Source organism: Cupressus sempervirens, chromosome 5, assembly GCF_028749045.1.
Source record: "Cupressus sempervirens isolate cs-2001-9-10 chromosome 5, ASM2874904v1, whole genome shotgun sequence".
NCBI classification, from domain to species: Eukaryota; Viridiplantae; Streptophyta; class Pinopsida; order Cupressales; family Cupressaceae; genus Cupressus; species Cupressus sempervirens.
The window spans coordinates 65,948,421-65,966,747 of NC_143122.1; the positions used below are offsets into that span (position 1 = coordinate 65,948,421).

The 18,327-nt window shown below is 36.2% G+C and overlaps 1 pseudogene; it reads right to left on the reverse strand.

The window, feature by feature from the left end:
- Window positions 1–9,444: 9,444 nt before the first annotated feature.
- LOC149554571 (AP-1 complex subunit mu-2-like) lies at window positions 9,445–13,418 on the reverse strand (annotated as a pseudogene).
- Between the last annotated feature and the right edge of the window lie 4,909 nt (window positions 13,419–18,327).

Here is an 18,327-nt window from a genome sequence, read left to right on the forward strand (position 1 = left end):
TGCAGAGGAACTTTGTTTCTTGGCTTTCTTAGCTTCCTTCTCTATTTTTCTGTTTTCATTGTCTAGCGTGCTAGCTTGAGACCTCACGTGAGACTGCAACTCTTCGCGTGGTGTAGTGAGTTTCTTCGCGTGGAGTGGCACTTTCTCATGCAAAACCCTACACTAGTCTTGAAGGGTTTTGGTTGTACGGTCAAACATTTTTTCATGCCATTGTGCACATCTTCGTGTGGAAAGATATTTCTTCGTGTGGCATGATGCACTTCTTCGTGCGAAAATCTAGTAGAGGTAAGTTCTCACACAATAAACAGGAGGTATCTCCCTCAATTTTTGGGGTTTGATTTTTAGAGTTTCTAGTAACCTTTGGGTTGGCTTAAATTACCTTGGTTGGGTAGTTTTGAGATTCTTAGTGTTGGTTTTCGTTTTCAGGTTTTATCTCTTTCAATGTTGTGTCAATTTTGGTGGTGGTGTTAGGAGGTCTGTTGGTTGTCGAGATAGTGATTAAGTCTTCCATTGTGATCTTTGTGATCCGTGTATATTTTTGTCTTGTGCACTTACACTTTTTTTTATCTTGGCTTGTCATCCTTGTTCCAAGGATCTCCGGGCGGGGCACTACATCTGGTATTAGAGCCCATGTTGCAACATTGGGATCTTTGTGTTATGCTTCCACTATGGCTTGTTTTTTGTTGTGTGTTATTATATTATGGTTGTTATTTTGATATCTTGTTGGTTCATGGTTTTGACTCTTATGCTTGTGATCTAAGTGTTCTGATATTATCTTGTTGTTTCCAGAGAGATGCCTCCTGTACGTAGACCTGGTGGCCGTCGTGGTACCCATAGCGATAACCGTGGAGAAGAACACCATGAAGAAGGATGTCAGGAAGGAGAGGGAGAATAGGGTAATGCTAATCATGCTATCATGGGAGCATTGATGCTAGTGCTCTAGGAAATTCTTTCTCTATTGGGACCTTGTGTAGAGGAATGCCAACATGAGCATAATCATGAAGAGGGATCTCATCATGAAGATTCCCATCATTCAAAGCATAGAGAGGAAGAACATGAACGTTCCCGTACTCCACCAAGTGGCATAAGGCACCATCAGGGTGGTAGGGACTGCAACAGTGAAGATTCCATCAGGTTGGATATCATGAAGTCTTTGCAGCAATCCAAACCGACATTGTGTGATGGCAAGGGAAGTGGCCTCAAGGTTGAGACTTGGTTGTTGGACATGGAGCACTGCTTCATCATGTATCCATATTCAACCAACATGAGGGCCTATCGTGCAATTATGTAGTTGAGGGACCACACAACCATTTGGTGGAATATTGAGAGTTAGAAGATTCAAATTAGTGTGGTTGATCTCACCTAGGAGATCTTTGAGGAGAGGTTTCAAGAGAGATTCTTATCTCCTTAGTTCAGAGAGTCTCGAGCTGATGACTTACACTCAATTTGACAAGGAAACATGTCAGTGCATCAGTACAAAATTTGATTGTTTGAGCTTAGGCAGTATTCATGCTACAACAATGACGATTTACTCCTGGCTCATCATTTTATCTGGGGCCTTAAGGATGCCCTCATTGGAGAATTTTGCATGCATTAGCATAGGACTCTTGTTCTCGCTATAGAGAAGGCATGTATTGCAGTGGAGAATCTAGCTAGAGGTTTCAATAGTAGATATGGTTCTCAGAACCAAGGTGCAAGGAATTCAGTGTAGGATGTTCAATATTCTCAATCCTCTAGAAAGGACCAAGCCCAATCAGAACCCTCTCAAGGTGGTTATCACCATAAGAATAAGAAGAAATTTTGGGGCAAGGGTGGACAAGATTTTGATACCTCAGGAAAGAAAGGAGATAACCAGAACCGAGGACACAAATCTCAGTAGGATCATCCTTTATAGAGTGTTCAATAGAATTCTAGTAGGGGTAGTGCACCATATCCTAGCACTACTCAAGGTGTCCGTGGGACAGGTTCTATCTTTATAGGGAACTATTATTCTTGTGGTCAACCCGGCCATAGATCTTTTGAGAGTTCCATCAAACCATCTATAGGACTTGGTAAGGGCACAACGCGATCTGAGCCTATTGTAGGAGATGTAGGTCAGAATCAAAGAGTCTTTGCGATTGTTGACAACCGTCAAGTGGATCATTAAGGTACAGTAGTCGAGGCTACAAGTATGTTGCGTGGTATTTCAGCTTCAATTTTGTTTGACTCTAGTGCTTCAGATTCTTTCATTTCACTATCTCTTGTTCAACGATGTGGGCTATTGGCAGTACATTAGGTTGATAGGTGGCAAGTTGAGTTAGCCATGGGTTCCAAGGTGGTTGTTGACTCATTAGTTAGGAGTTGTATTTTGAATTTGGGAACCTCCACCACCATAGTGGATCTATGCATTCTACCTCTGGGATCGTATGACATTGTGTTGGGCATGGATTTGGGCAAATATCGATTTTCATCATAAGATAGTACAGTGTGTTGATGATAGAGGTAGGCAGGTGGAAATTTTGGGAGTCCCGAGACCAGTCTCACTTCAGATGATGTCAGCTAATCAGCTGAAATGAAGTGTGCGAAAAGGTTGTTAGTTATTTCTTGTTTCTGTTAGTGATCTCGAGGAGGCTGAGAGCCATTCGGTGACACTTGATGATCACCCACTCCTTCGTGAGTATGTAGATGTGTTTCCTGATGAGGTTCCAGGTATGCCACCATAGCATGACATTGATTTTTGGATTGGTCTTGTACCAGGAGCAGAGCCGATTTCACGAGCTCCTTACTGCATGACTACTTATGAGTTGAGTGAGCGCAAATTGTAGTTGGAGGAATTGTTGGCCAAGGTCCATATTCATCCTATTGTATCCTCATGGGGTGCACCAATCATCTTCGTACAAAAGAAGGATGGCTCATTGCATTTGTGCATTGACTACTGACAGTTGAATAAGGTGACGGTGAAGAATTGTTATCTTTTGCCAAGAATAGATAACTTGTTTGATCAGATGAAGGGAGTAAAAATGTTCTCAAAGATTGATCTTAAGTCAGGATACCATCAGCTTTGTATCTAGGAGGCTGATATTCATCGAACAACTTTTCGTACACGGTATGGGCATTATGAGTTCATGGTTGTACCCTTTGGGTTAACCAATGCACCATCAATGTTTATGAGTTTGATGAATGGTGTATTTCACACTTACCTTGATCACTATGTCATTGTATTTCTAGATCACATATTGATTTATTCAAAGACTATGGGAAAGCATGAAGTCTATTTATGTCAAGTATTGCAGTGCTTTAGAGACCATTAGTTGTATGGAAACTTGAGTAAATGTGGGTTCTTCCAATCTGAGGTGAAGTATATGGGACACATCATCACAGGTGATGGAATTGCAGTGGATCCAAAGAAGATTCATGCTATCATGGATTGGCTGGTACCCACTAATGTCTCTGAAGTTTGTAGTTTCATGGGATTGGCGGGTTACTACTGTCGCTTTGTGAAGGATTTGACATGAGTAGAACGCCCCATCACTTCTCTTCAAAGGAAAGGGAAGAAGTATTTTTGGTCAGACCAGTGTGAAGCAACATTTAATGCTCTTAAGGAGTGTTTGACCAGTGCACCAATCCTTGTAGTGCATAATCTTATAGGTGATTTCATGGTTTGCATGGATACTTTGTTGGAAGGCATGGGTGTGGTGTTGATGCAGGTAGGTCGAGTGATTGCCTATGAGTCCAAGAAACTCAAAGACCATGAGCTTAACTACCCCACTGATGATTTGGAACTCGTGGCCATAGTGCATGCCCTTGTCCATTGGAGGCATTTTCTTTTGGGACATAAGTTTGAGTTGCATAGCGATCATAGGAGCTTTTAGTATATTTTTACTCAACCAAACCTGAATGCATGATAGCATCGTTGGATGGAGTTCTTGTGCGAGTATGAATTTGATGTTCATTAAATTAAAGGGAAGGAGAATGTTGTCGCAGATGCCTTGAGTATGAGGTGACATGAGGTATCAGTGATGTCATTGCGAGTGGATTTGTGAGGCCATATTTTGGAGGCCTTGCCTAGTGACACTTGGTATCAGGAGGTGAGGGTGGAGATCAAATCTGGGCATATCCTTGAAGGGATATTTTCAGGTTATATGCTTGAGTCTAATGGACTACTGCAACACTTGGGGCATATCTATGAACCTATGTCAGGAGATCTTTGTACCTTGGTTTTGTCTGAAGAAAATCGTGCACCATATTCCACACATCCAAGTGTTAAGAAGATGCATGATGATCTCAAATGACTATACTTTTGGGTAGGGATGGAGCATGATGTTGTTGATTTTGTTGTTGGATGTCTTGAGTGCTAGAGAGTGAAGGAAAAACATTGACATCCGACAAGCCTTTTGTAGCCGCATACCATTCCAGAGTGGAAGTGAGATACGATATCCATTGATTTTATCACAGGGTTGCCTATGTCATCACAGAGACACGATTGTATCATGGTGACAGTGGAAAAATTGTCTAAGGTAGCACATTTTTCACCCATGGGAGCATCCTACATAGCTTCTTCTGTAGCGCATGTCTTCTTGGAGGATATTGTATGTTTGCATGGGATCCCTTGTCGGGTCACTTTAGATAGAGATCTAGTGTTTACTTCTGCAATGTGGACATCTCTCTAACATGCTTTGGGTACGCAATTCAATTTTAGTTCGGCTTATCACCTAGAGATCGATGGTCAAGCTTAGAGAGTAAATAAGGTTCTGGAGGATATGCTTCACATATATGCTATGGATAGGCAGGTGAAGTGGGAGGACTATTTGTACCTTGTTGAGTTTCAATACAACAACATGTATCATAGTTCTCTTGGCATGCCACCTTTTTAGGCCTTGTATGGTAGACCATGCCATACTGTTTTGAGTTGGGATCACTTAGAGGACTGAGTTCTTTTGGGTCTAGAGATGCTTCAGGATATGAAGCAGCAGGTTGTTCCCATTAGGGAGCATTTGGTCACTACTCAGGACATGTAGAAGAAGTATGTAGATGCCCACAGGTTGGAGAATCACTTTTCTATTGGTGACAAGGTATTTTTGAGATTGCGTCTGAGGAAGAGCCCCATCCATTATGGGAAAGTCTCTAAGTTGGCACCACATTTTGTTGGACCTTTTGAGATCCTTGAAAGGATTGGTCCTATTGCTTATCGACTAGTGTTGCCACCTAGCCTATTGCGCATCCATAATGTTTTTCATGTTTATGTTTTGAGGCAGTATATTTTGGATGTGACCCATATTCTTGATTGGGATGCTTTGTAGGTAGAAGATAGGCAACTTAATTTGGAGCCAATTTGTATCCTATAGCACCAGACGCTAACCTTGTGAGGTCGACACATAGAGCAAGTAAGGGTCCAATAGGACCCAAGTGATGAGACCTCTGTGACTTGGGAGGATGCTACACGACTGAGGGGATTGTACCCCTACCTTTGTACTGGCTTCTAGGAGTAAGCCTATGCTAGTGGGGGAGGATGTAGTGCCTCTCGTGTTTGCTATCTGTACCTTATCTATTCTGATTTGAGAGATACTTGATACTCTTATTGTTATTTGTATTTTTAGATGACCCAAGTGTCAGATGTTATACTTTGATTCAATATCATAGATGCTTTACTGCTATGCTGTTTAGTTTATCATATTTGCATGTTGATACCATATTGAGATGACAGTAGACCTATAAGGATATCTAATTATCTGGTATTTGGGCATAATTCTGATTATGTTATGTGATGGATATCGTGCTATGGTTATTTACTTCATTCTTTTATCTTTATTTTTTATGTGAATGTGAGTGATGTAAATGGATTAATTTAGTTATTAAATGCATTTATTGCTTCAACTATGATCTTATTATGCAATTGCACTTGATTGTGTGTTTTAGTGTGCAAGATTTATATCCCTAGCAGTGGCACATGGAGTTAGTGATTTAGCTATTCATATTTACCAATGTCGTCCTTGTATGGTCAATGTATCCTTATTTTAAATTGTTTAAATTAAAACCTTTCAGTGATTATTAAATCTGAACTCATTTGCATTATGTGATTAGACCAGTAAGCGTGTCTGTGCATTTAGAGCTTTGCATTGTCATGAAAGTTGTTTAGTGATTTTCTATGATTTTTGGCTTTCAAGCTTTAAATATTCTCAAATTTAATTTCTGACAGCTTTGCCTTAGGTGAATTCCTATTATAGAGAATGACCTATTTTTGTTTGGGTCGATTCAAAATCTAGCTAGTCTAACTAGCTATGTCCCCTAATCAACTATTCGCTTGAAAAGTGAATAAGTATTGAAAAAGAGTTTTTTATTATTCACTTCTCACTTTTCCTAAATAGAAATTTGAGAGCTCTTTTGCGAATCCTCTTCTGAAGGATTCAATTTTTTCTCATTCTGCACTAATACATTTGGCATCAATTTGCGACGGCTATGTGTCGCAATTACGACAGCTATGTGTCACCACTGCGACAGTAATAGAAGTCACTATTTTTTAGTTGCAAAATACGACGTCTACCCTATTCCATCGCAATTACGATGCATAGCCATTGCAATCCAACCGCTTTCTTGTGACACAAACCTTGTCACAATTCATGGGGTATCCGTCACAATAGCGACGCCTCCAAGGTTTTTGCGACGGCAGTTGGGGTGTCCACCTACAGCGACTCCAACAGCAACCCCATCACAATAATTCCTTTTTGTGTCACAATTGCAATGACGAAGGTTGAATTGTGATGAAAGGGGGCATCACCTTTATAGCAACCTCGTCATAATTCATCTTTTTTGTGTCGCAATTGCAACGATATGCGACGGCATATGGCGTCGCCACTACCGCTCTCCCGTCGCAATTGCGACAACGGCGGAGTAAAACATAAAAAAATTTTGTTGGCTTCTAGCTACATCAAAAAAAATCAAACCTCTTAAACCCTCCATAACTTCATTTGGTCACATCTTATATTTGAGTAGGATGGTGTCTTATTGGTTCTCCCTCGATTATTTCATGAGATATTATTATCAGGCCATCCAATCGGCTATATGACAAAGATGATTCTTGAACAATCGAATTAGCAATACGGTCGATCTACATTGCATTTGGACACTTGGTTTGAGATTCATCTCATCGATTCCCATTTATCACAGGATCTTTATTTGATTAGACCTCAATAGAAAATATTGAGATTTCTCAAGCCCCAAGCCCAAATCGTGCAAGCTTCAATCTTCACATATCATAAAGCCTGTATATAGAGTTGAGCATCCTGTAACTGGAAGCTTCACTTGCATCAGCTCTCAGATGGTGTGAGAATGCTTAGCTCTATATACAGGCTTTATGATATGTGGAGATTGAAGCCTGCACGATTTGGACTTGGGGCTCGAGAAATCTCAATGTTTTCTATCGAGGTCTAATCAGATAAAGATCCTGTGATGAATGGGAATCGATGAGATGAATCTCAAACCAAGTGTCCAAATGTAATGTAGATCAACCGTATTGCTAATTCGATTGTTCAAGAATCATCTTTGTCCTATAGCCGATTGGATGGCCTGATAATAATATATCATGAAATAATTGAAGGAGCACCAATAAGACACCATCCTGCTCAAATATAAGATGTGACCAAATGAAGTTATGTAGGGTTTAAGAGGTTTGATTTTGTTTGATGTTGGAGGTAGTTGAGAATGACGTAACTGGAAGCTTCACCTCCCTTGTCTCCTCCCTTTGCCTCATTCCTTCTCAGGCCTTAATATGTCATACTTATGTTGCTTAAATCATTGAGTATTGACAATTTTGATAAAATTGATTCGTTACATTTCTCTTTTCAAAACCTTTCTTATAAGGATAAACTATGATAGAAACAATCTCTTGAACATGCACACACTTTTTTGGCTATGGTGGACTAGGAATGTGTAATATATATTTTGTGCACTACAATATCATGTAGTGAAACCGATTATACAAATACAAATATAGAAGTAGTGAAACCATGGAAGCAAAAGCCAGTAAAATTGGGAAGGTTCAATGAAAACAAATATTATGAAGAAAGATTGCAATGATGTGGCATTACATTGAATACATCGATATATGTAATTGGATCAAAAATATCTCTGGATATTAATGCCAGTAAAGCAACATCATAATTTTCTGAAATGTGCATATTGATCTCATCATTTTTTATTTAATTAACATTACTTGAATGATTTGAACAAAAACTTACATAGAATAATAAAGCTACTTTGATTTTTAATCCATGTCACTTAGGTAGAAGAAAAACATAACAACTTTCTTTTTTAATAATATGTATAGCATACCTGAAATGCACCCGTAAAGCCCCATCTCAGTTGATTTGTTGTCAATCTTGGGATGAGAACATAAATTACTGACATAGTAGGCCTGTACTTAGCAATCAACCTGGAGCAAATAAAACATAAATATCATGCTGAGAATCAGAATTCGTAGATGTGTTATCTGAATATCAAAAAATCAAATTCACATTGGCATGGCAACAGATAAATCTAGAATTGACGAAATTACCTGCATTATGAGCTAATGATTATGATAACCAAACCCCAATAGTGGCAAAAATGAAACCAAATGGTAACTTATCACCAATTTCCCAAATTCAATAGTTTCAAATGTCCAAGGAATATATAATGTAGAATAAGAAAATAATTACTTTGCAATTCGTTCGGATGTTGTAAATACTGCTATGCCAAAAGCTTTCACTTTGATTGTTGCACTTACCTAAAATTATCATACAAATACTTCTATTAAATTTATATCACTTTCCACATATCAAAAGAATAGTAAATTACAACCAACATTAAAATTCATCTGTAAACAAAACCTGAGTCATGGCAAAAGGAATTAAAATAATTTTATGTACTTACTGCAGAGGTTGCAATGCATTCCAACTGAGACATCAGTTCACTTTGACATTTGAGAGTCTTTTTAAAATAAACAGCCTGATTGTACACTTTCTCTGCCTACATGAAATAATTAGAATATGTTATCTTTTAAGTAGTTGTTTAGATCATAATATGATATCACAATACATATATTTAGAGAAGGGGGCGAGAAGGTTATTGGTTGACCTCAATTCTGATGATCAGTGGCTAAAACAATCAACTATAATTAATCTCTATATCCTCCCACCCAGTGCTAAAGCAAATTCGTTCCAAAGATTTTTTTCCCCCTTAGAGAGTAAATTAGGTGAGATCGAGAAACTATGGTTGAAAGAAATTAGAATATATAAAAGAAAGAATGACGAACACAACAAAACCAAATTTGTGATGGGTTTTTAACAAGACACAACTGTTAGGCAGATAGTCAAATAACATCCTTCTGCTTGATCCTTCATTTAGAAACTAAAAACAACTTAATAAGCCATCAGAATGATCAAATACCACATTCTCTCTTGTTTACAACATTTCTCAGCTATCACTAGTCTAGATCATTCTTAGTTCATATTCACCTGCCGCTGTAATGTACCTCACCTATGGCAATGCTTGATATCCACTCTTTTCAATGATTTTCAGATACCTGACCTGCAGTAAAGAATTGCAACAAAATAAAGTTGTTATAAAGTAGCAGCCTAAATCTAAATGAACAAAATGTAAATTCTCAACCATCTATTCAATGCATAAATTTACTTGTGGAGCTAAATATTTAAAAAGCATAATGATTTTCACTGAGGCCAATATAAATATAAGCAATGAGAAATATAGAAGTGAACACACAAAAGGGTCCAACACTGTGATGACTTTTATGGAGTCAGTCCAAAATGACCTAAAATGACTCAAATTTTAGACAAGTTATAAATCATGGTAATGAGCTAATGATACTTGCAAAAGCAATAATCTACATTTGTAAACTAAAGTTAAGAAATGACCTGAATTCTTGGTACAGTAAAATATGGTATCTCAAATTTGACACGAATAGGTGCTAGCTTTTCTGGGGTTGCTTCTTCAACAATTATGCTAGAAAGGCTAAATTCGACCCTCAATATGTATTCATGAATCAAAACCCACATAATAAGTCAATCAAGAAACTAAAACATCAGGGTCCAGAACCATGGTACTATTAACCATCTTTGAACAAGAAAACCAATGAAAGCTGCAAGATACCTTTCCACCAAGAAATGATTTTATTTTCCAAAGCAAAGCATCCCTCTCTAGGGAGTATGCAAAAGCACCCATTGATGTGCGTACATGAGGTGTAGATGCATCAACTGGTACTGGAAATTCAATTTCAACATTTGTTACCATACTGCAAAGTTAAAGAAAACCATGAGACAAATTAGCAAATACATAAAAATATCAGTCATACTTAAACCATTCCCTGAAGCTAACATGTTAGAAAGATCTATCTAAACAACAAATAAATCAGATCTAAAATATGCATACATAAGCCAGAGAGATAATTTGAAACCTGCGATCTTTGTATTGGCTGCGTGCTCTCACCAAATATTCTACCCGGCTTCTTGAATGCTTTTCTACTTGAGTTTCAACCCATATCAATGGCTTTACCTGCAAAGTAATAAAAATATATGATATGAAACCTACTTTAGAAGGATATCTTTCATAACAGACCTTCAAAGATTTGACAACAACTGCATTCTCTTGAATATATGAACAAACCTGTGTGCTAAGTCTATAGTTCATAAGATCAAAAGTCCCATCATGAGGTATGAAGGATATAGTTCTATCATTTTCAAAACGAGCAAGATGAACGCACTTGACAGAAGAAATAGAAATTAACATATGCCTTTTCAAGGGAAAAAAAAGACCAAGTACAACATCAAAGGAATTTGCAAGCACTATAATATAAGATAAAATTGATAGTTTAAGGAATTGAATAAGAAAATGAGCTTGATTGCATACTGATGAAACTTGATGTCATCCAAATCAATTGCTTTACCCTTTGATGCTTTGCCTTGAGCTTGTACTAGCACCCTATCATTGAGTCCAAGTTTGCATTCTGGCATTCGGCTGAAAAAAAGTGAATCAAAATACACTTGTCATTAATAGCTAGCTATGTAACATTTCAACAGTCATGCTAAAAGTACATTATAAATAAATAAAAATTAGAAACAACCACATTTTGCACAAAACAAGCTAAATTAACCATGAAACACAATCAATAATTCAATGCCAAATATTAAATCAAAAGTTATAAAGGTTTAATACTTATGGCATATGTATAAAACAAAGAAATCATTAGTGGTCAAACTACTTCCAACACTCAATAATTATATAAAACGTCTAAAGATATATACATATTAGTATTTTATTCTTTTTTTGTAATTTTTCATACTATTTTATTTCCAAGATCGGCTGGGGGATCCAGCTTCAGCCTTGATATGGCAAGGGCACGGGTGTCTTGACCAAATTATTCCAGATACATCTATTATAGACTTGAGGAAGGCCTACAAACTGTGCGAATTGGACCTGGTCTGGGTATGGGACCCAGTGCAGCATAATCTAAACTTTAACAATTGGTCATTATAATTTGACTTTTAATCTGTCACTCTAAACTCTCCAAGAAATTGGACTCTGTTCAATCATCCACCACAGTTCATTATTCTTCTATATGTGTTCTATTCTCGCTGAAGCATGTAATCTGTTGAAATGCAAGTATCCAGCAACGAAGTTGGTTGTCTCATGACCAAAAAATTGTTATTTATTAAATCTTAACAATGAATATGAACATAATATTTGTACTTATAAAAGTTGGACAATTTGTAGATTCTTTGTCTGATGGTAATTCATAATTCTACCACGTAAAAATAAACACAAGATGTTTATTATCTGAACTCTCATGCGCCAATCCTATTCTCATAATAAATGTCTATTCGTTTAGCTGTGTATAAGCATACATGGGCCTTTCATCTTAGAAAATGGGGTTTGTCCTATTTCAAGGCATTCCACAAGTAGGGTACATATTTAAGAAAATAGGTGTGCAGTAACATTATAATGTTCTCCATGAACCTAGCTGGAGTTCACAGTGTTTCAACTTAGTAGAGATTATGGGAAATAGTTCCATATTTCTTCTCTGTAGTCTATTAGTTTTATTTCTAAAAGAACTCAATAATAAGATTATGCATGGGGTAGGAAAAAACTACCTCAAGTACGCTCTCATCTTCAGTGCTCCAGCCACATCAGATCGCACTATTTACCCATTGCTACTCACAAGAATATTTACACTTTCTACTACATCCAAAAAGACCTTTAATAAAAAATTAAAAGAACAAAATTAGTTAAATATAAATTTCCATATTCAAGCAAAGCAAAAAGTTAAATCTGGATTAGCCTTCAACCTCATTTTTTTTGTATTGTATTCCTTCACTTCACTAGGAAACTGCATTTGTAACAGCCATTGGAGGTTGCTGAGTGACTTCCATCTTGTAATCATCCATTTTGATGAATTCACTAAGAATTTTTTCCTTTGTATATTGAGGGTACCCGAAATCCATTATTTCATCTAGTAGTTCATACTACACAATGGAAAATAAAAGTGGTGAAATGATATACACATATTTTAAATTTTAAGTTCGTGATAAAATATTCTCAAATAGTTCATTACAAGGAATTATGAACCCTCGACCCTCTGTGGCTCAGATTAAAAATAGATGTGTACACTCACAACAATGACAAAATTGTCTCTCAAAGACTCTTCTTCTAGCTCTTCAAAATAGTGCTTGAATACCTGCAGAAATAACACACATGACAATCCAAAACTGAACCTAAAGTTGACATGTGAATCAGTTATTGCAACACACTAATCATAGCAGAAAACAAAGAGGAACATTAACAACTCTTGATTACTGTAGTAACACCTAAATATGCATGCAATAGCTACAAATAAAAGAATTATATGCATACACTAGAATACCTGGCTCTACAGGTTTAGTAAGTTCCCTAAATGTAGTGTTCCATTTAATAATTGAAAATAGAGCCTTAGACAAGAAATAAATTGTGAATACGAAGTGTAGATTGTTGAACTTACATCCACAACTCGATGTAAAAATAATAGTAAGCTAGCTGCATTAGAGTTCTGTCTTGATGCTACCATAAGGTAGATAATGTTATGCTGAATGAACATGTAAGTCACCCCATTTTCATAGAGTACTAGATTTTGTAATATGGGATCACCCTGTCCATGTAATTCCATCAAAAAATTTGTCAAAACACATATGTTGAAACCATCCTCACACATGGCCAATTCAGCCTTATAAGAGACAAGACATAAGAGAGGGTGGTACATTTTAATGAATATATTCATACGAGACAATGTAATTTATGTGACATTGGCCACCTAAACATCTTTAAATTTTAAGTAATTTGCATACCTTTATGTAAATATTCCATATCTGAGAAGCTTCTTTGTACAACATTGCAATTTTTAACTTCATGATGCACATAGCGCAGATGAGTCAACAGAAACTATAGTTTCTTGTGTTCTTTCCATAGTTCTAAAAGAGTTCTTATCCATAGATCCATGTAAGAATTTTATTCCTCTAAAAATGGTTTTATTACTAGTTTTAAAGAAAGTGGACAAACTAACTAAAGAATCTTCAAATCGAGGACTGGAAGTTACATTGATGCAGAGCCTTCTAATATCCCCTTAAGGAACCCTATTCAACTCGAGGATTCAACAATGTCTTGGAATCCACTCAAGGAACTAGAGTTCAACTCAAGGATCAATAAGAAGTCCCTGACTTAGTAGACCTCTTCCACACACCATACCCACGAATTCACTTCCTACCTTATTACCACAATCTCTTATTGTATCAATTTCCTTCTAGGTCACCTAGTGTACCTAGCACCTCCATCATACCAAAATCCAACTTCGGCATCTCTCACTGACCCTAACACCTTAGACCATCTTATCATGGCCTATCTACCATGCTTCAACTCTTCACCAGCTTCCAACAACACATCTTTCACCATTTCCTACTTTAGCCCTTCTAGGCCTGTCTAGTAGCCTTGTCCTGTAGAAAATTGCACTTTTCTCTCTAACTCCCCAAACAACCTAGTGACTTAGTCACCTTTTCAAATAACCTTTATGGTTTTCTTCAAAGCTTGCAAATATCAGTTTCTCAACCTATGACTGTTGCACCTTTCTATGGCTATCACTACAACAATTCGGCCTAATTAGCCCTTGCCTAACAAAGCAACTATGCTTTGCACACACACCCAACTCTCCAAACCTTGAAATAGTCTTAAGGAATCTAATAAATGATAGGATTCCACAATTTTTTGGACCCTGCATGCATTTCTAGACACCTTTTCATCAAACCATCCGTTTAAGGGTTTCTAGCCTAGGGCTTCCTAGAAGAGACCCTAAATCAACTCATAAAACCTTTCTATTGGCTCAAACACCTTTAAACATACTCCCTAAAATGTTTTCAACACACATTAATCCATTCCAAACTCCATTTGCTCATATTCACCATGTGGTAACTTGCAAATGCACCTTCACTGTTTGGTACAACAGTCACCCTGTTGTTCTTTTCTTTGTTCACTGTTGTAGACACCTAAAAACCTTTAGAAAATAAAGTATTTTTATTTTTTGAAAAATTCCTGATGACATCATCATTAATTAATTTATTTATTTTTATGCCATTAAATCCCTTTATCTTAATTAAAAATATTTAATTAAGGAATCCCTCCCAAAAATGTTTAAATCTTATTTAAACATTATTTCCTTATTTATTAATTATTTAATTAATAAATTGACCAAAAAACCCAAAATAAATAAAAAATTTATTTTTTGCCCAAAACTTGGCCAATTTCCTTAAGACCACTAACCTCTTCCAAAATCTTCTAATCCTTCTTTAATTTTGATTAAAGGCTAATCCCATCATTTCCTACCCCTAATCCCAACTCAAAATATTTAATTAAGATTAAATATTAATCCTCATGTTTATTAAAAAAGTTTTAATAAATATCTCCTCAACCCAAACCCTTGAAATAAATAAAACTTTATTTATTTCCTAAAAATCTAATTTATCCTCATCCTAAGAAGTTCTAGACTCTTCTAGAAAGTCTTCATCCTCATCCTAGGAAATTCTAGACTATTCTAGAAAGTATTTATCCTCATCCTAGGAAATTCTAGACTATTCTAGAAAGTCTTTATCCTCATCCAAAGTCTAGACTCTTCTAGAAGATGTCTTTAAACCTAATCCTAATCCCCTCCTAACCTTGTCACATTCTCTAAACATGGGTTAAGACTTATTAACCCAAGCCAAAGTTAACAAATATCTCCTCCTTCACCCACCCTCATTAAATGCCATCCACTTGCCTATCCCTAAGCTAATCCTAAACCATCCTAATCCATCCTCTAATCATTTTCACAATCCTAAGCAAGCTTAAAACCTTCCTAATCAAGCCCAAGTCAAAATTCCTCTCATCTCCTTCAAAATATCCCAACCATAAAACTTTATGAAGCCCACTAGGCCATAAATGACTCTTCCAAGCCCTTTTATTGCTCTTACAAGCCATTATGAGGGTCTTTATGAAGATTTTATCCCTTGAGCCTCCTTTTTTGACTCATCCTTCCCCTTTCCTCCATCCTCTCACCCTGTGACATGTATCACTCCTTGATTGGCTGTAAGGAAGCACAATCCATGTGCTCTCCTCACATGCAATCTGAGCCCTCAATGAGCTTTTTCCCATCCTTGCATCTTAGCCCTCAAACCCTCAAGCCTCTTGCCTATAAATTGGATCCTTCCCCTTTGCAAAACAACACAATCCATGAAGTAAAGTCATAATGACATTTTAAGAAGCCATTTTACATCAAAACCATACACTCACACTCAAGTTCCAACTCCATTTGAAGCCCTTTTTTGAAGCATAAGCTTGAGCATACATCCTATCTATTTAGACAATGCCACTCAACAAGAGAGCTTCTTATTGAGAGAGCCCATTAATGGCTCATATTCTTAATTGAGAGCTCATCTTAGTCTATCTTGAAGTTTATGAATTTTGTTTAGTTTGGGGAAGCTTTATTTAAGTTTGGTTTCTATTAGCATACTAACATTGCTCATATACATTTTGGCATGCCCGGTGGGACCCCATATGTGTCATCTTCATTAGCTTTTTTAGTCAAGTTTTGTATGTCATTTGCTAATTTTGGCTAAATTTGCTTGTTTTTGTGATTGGTAGGATTGTATAAATTGGTTTTGTAGGTCCACATGAGAATGAAGAAGACAAAGGAACTCATTGTCTATCTCATAGTATTTGCAGATTTTTCAAGCTTATAGGTGGACAAAGAACTTGGAATTCTTCTTCCTCTTCTTGTTTATATTCTTCTTATTCCATATACTTCTTCTTCTTCTTCTTGTGGGAGATCTTGGCCATTTTTTTATAAAGGAAGCAAAATCATACACACTTCTTTTTAGTGCTTAAAATGAACCCCCAAATCATACTTAAATCTATTAAAAAAATAAAAATTTGCAAAAAAAGAAAAAATCTTTTAACAAGTGAAACTAAACCAATCCAATCATTTGCATCCTTGCAACATCAAGGTTTTAGATGCATTCATGCAAAGTTAGGAACACTTCATTTTTGAGAATTTAAAAAGAACTTCAAGTTTCCATTTCAAAAGGTTCAAAATCAACACTAAGTGCACACTAAAATCTAAATCAAACTCAAAGCATCAATCAAGGATAAAATGAACCTCATTTGCAAATATTTTAAAGTTCTTTTAAAAATCTCATGAAAACTAAGAGTCCTAAATGGTTGCCAAAAATTGTCCTAAAAGCTTTGTTATTTGTTCCAAACAAATGTCTTGTTGCAAAATCTTGAATGTTTCTTATGTTTTTCATGCATCAAAACAATCTAGGAATATCATTTTTGGGCTTAAAATATGCAAACTAGAACACAAAATCTTGAATGAAAACCAAAGTCCAAAGAGTCATTTTCACTTTTGAGTCCAAAAAAATCTTGAATGATCTAAGGTTAAAACAAAGCACTTCAAAGTTCTTAAAACAACACACAAAATCTCAATCTTGAATGCTCAAAGGAAAAAACTTGAATGTTTAATCACTTGTCTTTGAATGCATGTTGCTAAAATCACTCTTGAGTGCCATGGATTAAAATCAAGTTTTTTTTTTTTTATGAATGCATGATTAAAACAACAAATCCAATCTTGAATGCCATAGATCAAATAATCATCTTTTGGGGCATAAAAAGAATCCACATTTTAAAAATCTTCTAAGTTATAAAAACTAATAAAGACGCTTTGAGTAAGTTTGTAGTTGGACTCACCCTCTTTAATCACCCATCAATTTATCAATTTAATCAGCCATCAAGTTTGTCTCCATTAATGACTACAAAACTGTGACAATCAATCACGTTCCCTATGACAGCAGAGATTTCAAAGATAGTTTTTTTTTAAAAAATAACTTACAAAGTCCTTGCCAAGAGTTAAAAAATCATGACAATCTTTTCAAGGAGAAAAACTAATAAATCTTGAATATAAAGAACTTTATTGGATTACCAAGTCGAATCTTGCAATTAGGAAACTGTCACTATGACAGTGAATAGCAGATTTCTTTGATTTATTTATTTTCTTGTTACATACACCTCTCTTCAACTTCTACCCTTGTGTCTTATAAAGAAATTTCTTTTCTAAATGTTTTCCCATCTAACTAACTCATAAAACTGAACTAAAGCCCCCTTGGATGCCAGCTGCTCTTCTAATTGTCTTATGACAGCAAATAGACAGTTTTTATAACTTTTTTAACATCATTACCTTTGATTATCTTTTGTGACCTTTTCTCGGCTAAAGACTTATGTAAACTATAATGTCATTCCTAAATGACTCTAAACGACCTTTTAAAACACTCTTCACACACCTATAACCTTAACTAACCCCATTCAAGCCTAAGTTGGCTTATGTTGCCGATGTTGGCAATTTTACAAGATCTTGCACTTTGAGTGCATTTTACATCATTTAGGGGCTTTAATAGCCTATTACATCATGCAAACACTACCATCCACCCATAACTCTTCCTAGGACACCCTAGGACTTCAAATGACCCCTTACATCATATTGACTCCCTATTTGTGCCAATTTGTCTATTCTTGGCAATACCTTACATTTTGTCAACTTTGTGAAATTTATTACATTTAATGGCTTTAATAGCCATGATTCATCATCAAATAAATCAATAGGTCTCCATTAGGCATTTATTTCCCTTGTACTTTCATTATTTCCTACATAGCTCCTGGTGTACCCTATAGGTTCATTTTTTCTTGGGTGCCCTTGCACCATACATGGATTCAAATGAAGGATTGATAAAATATGGACAGGAAATTGACAAG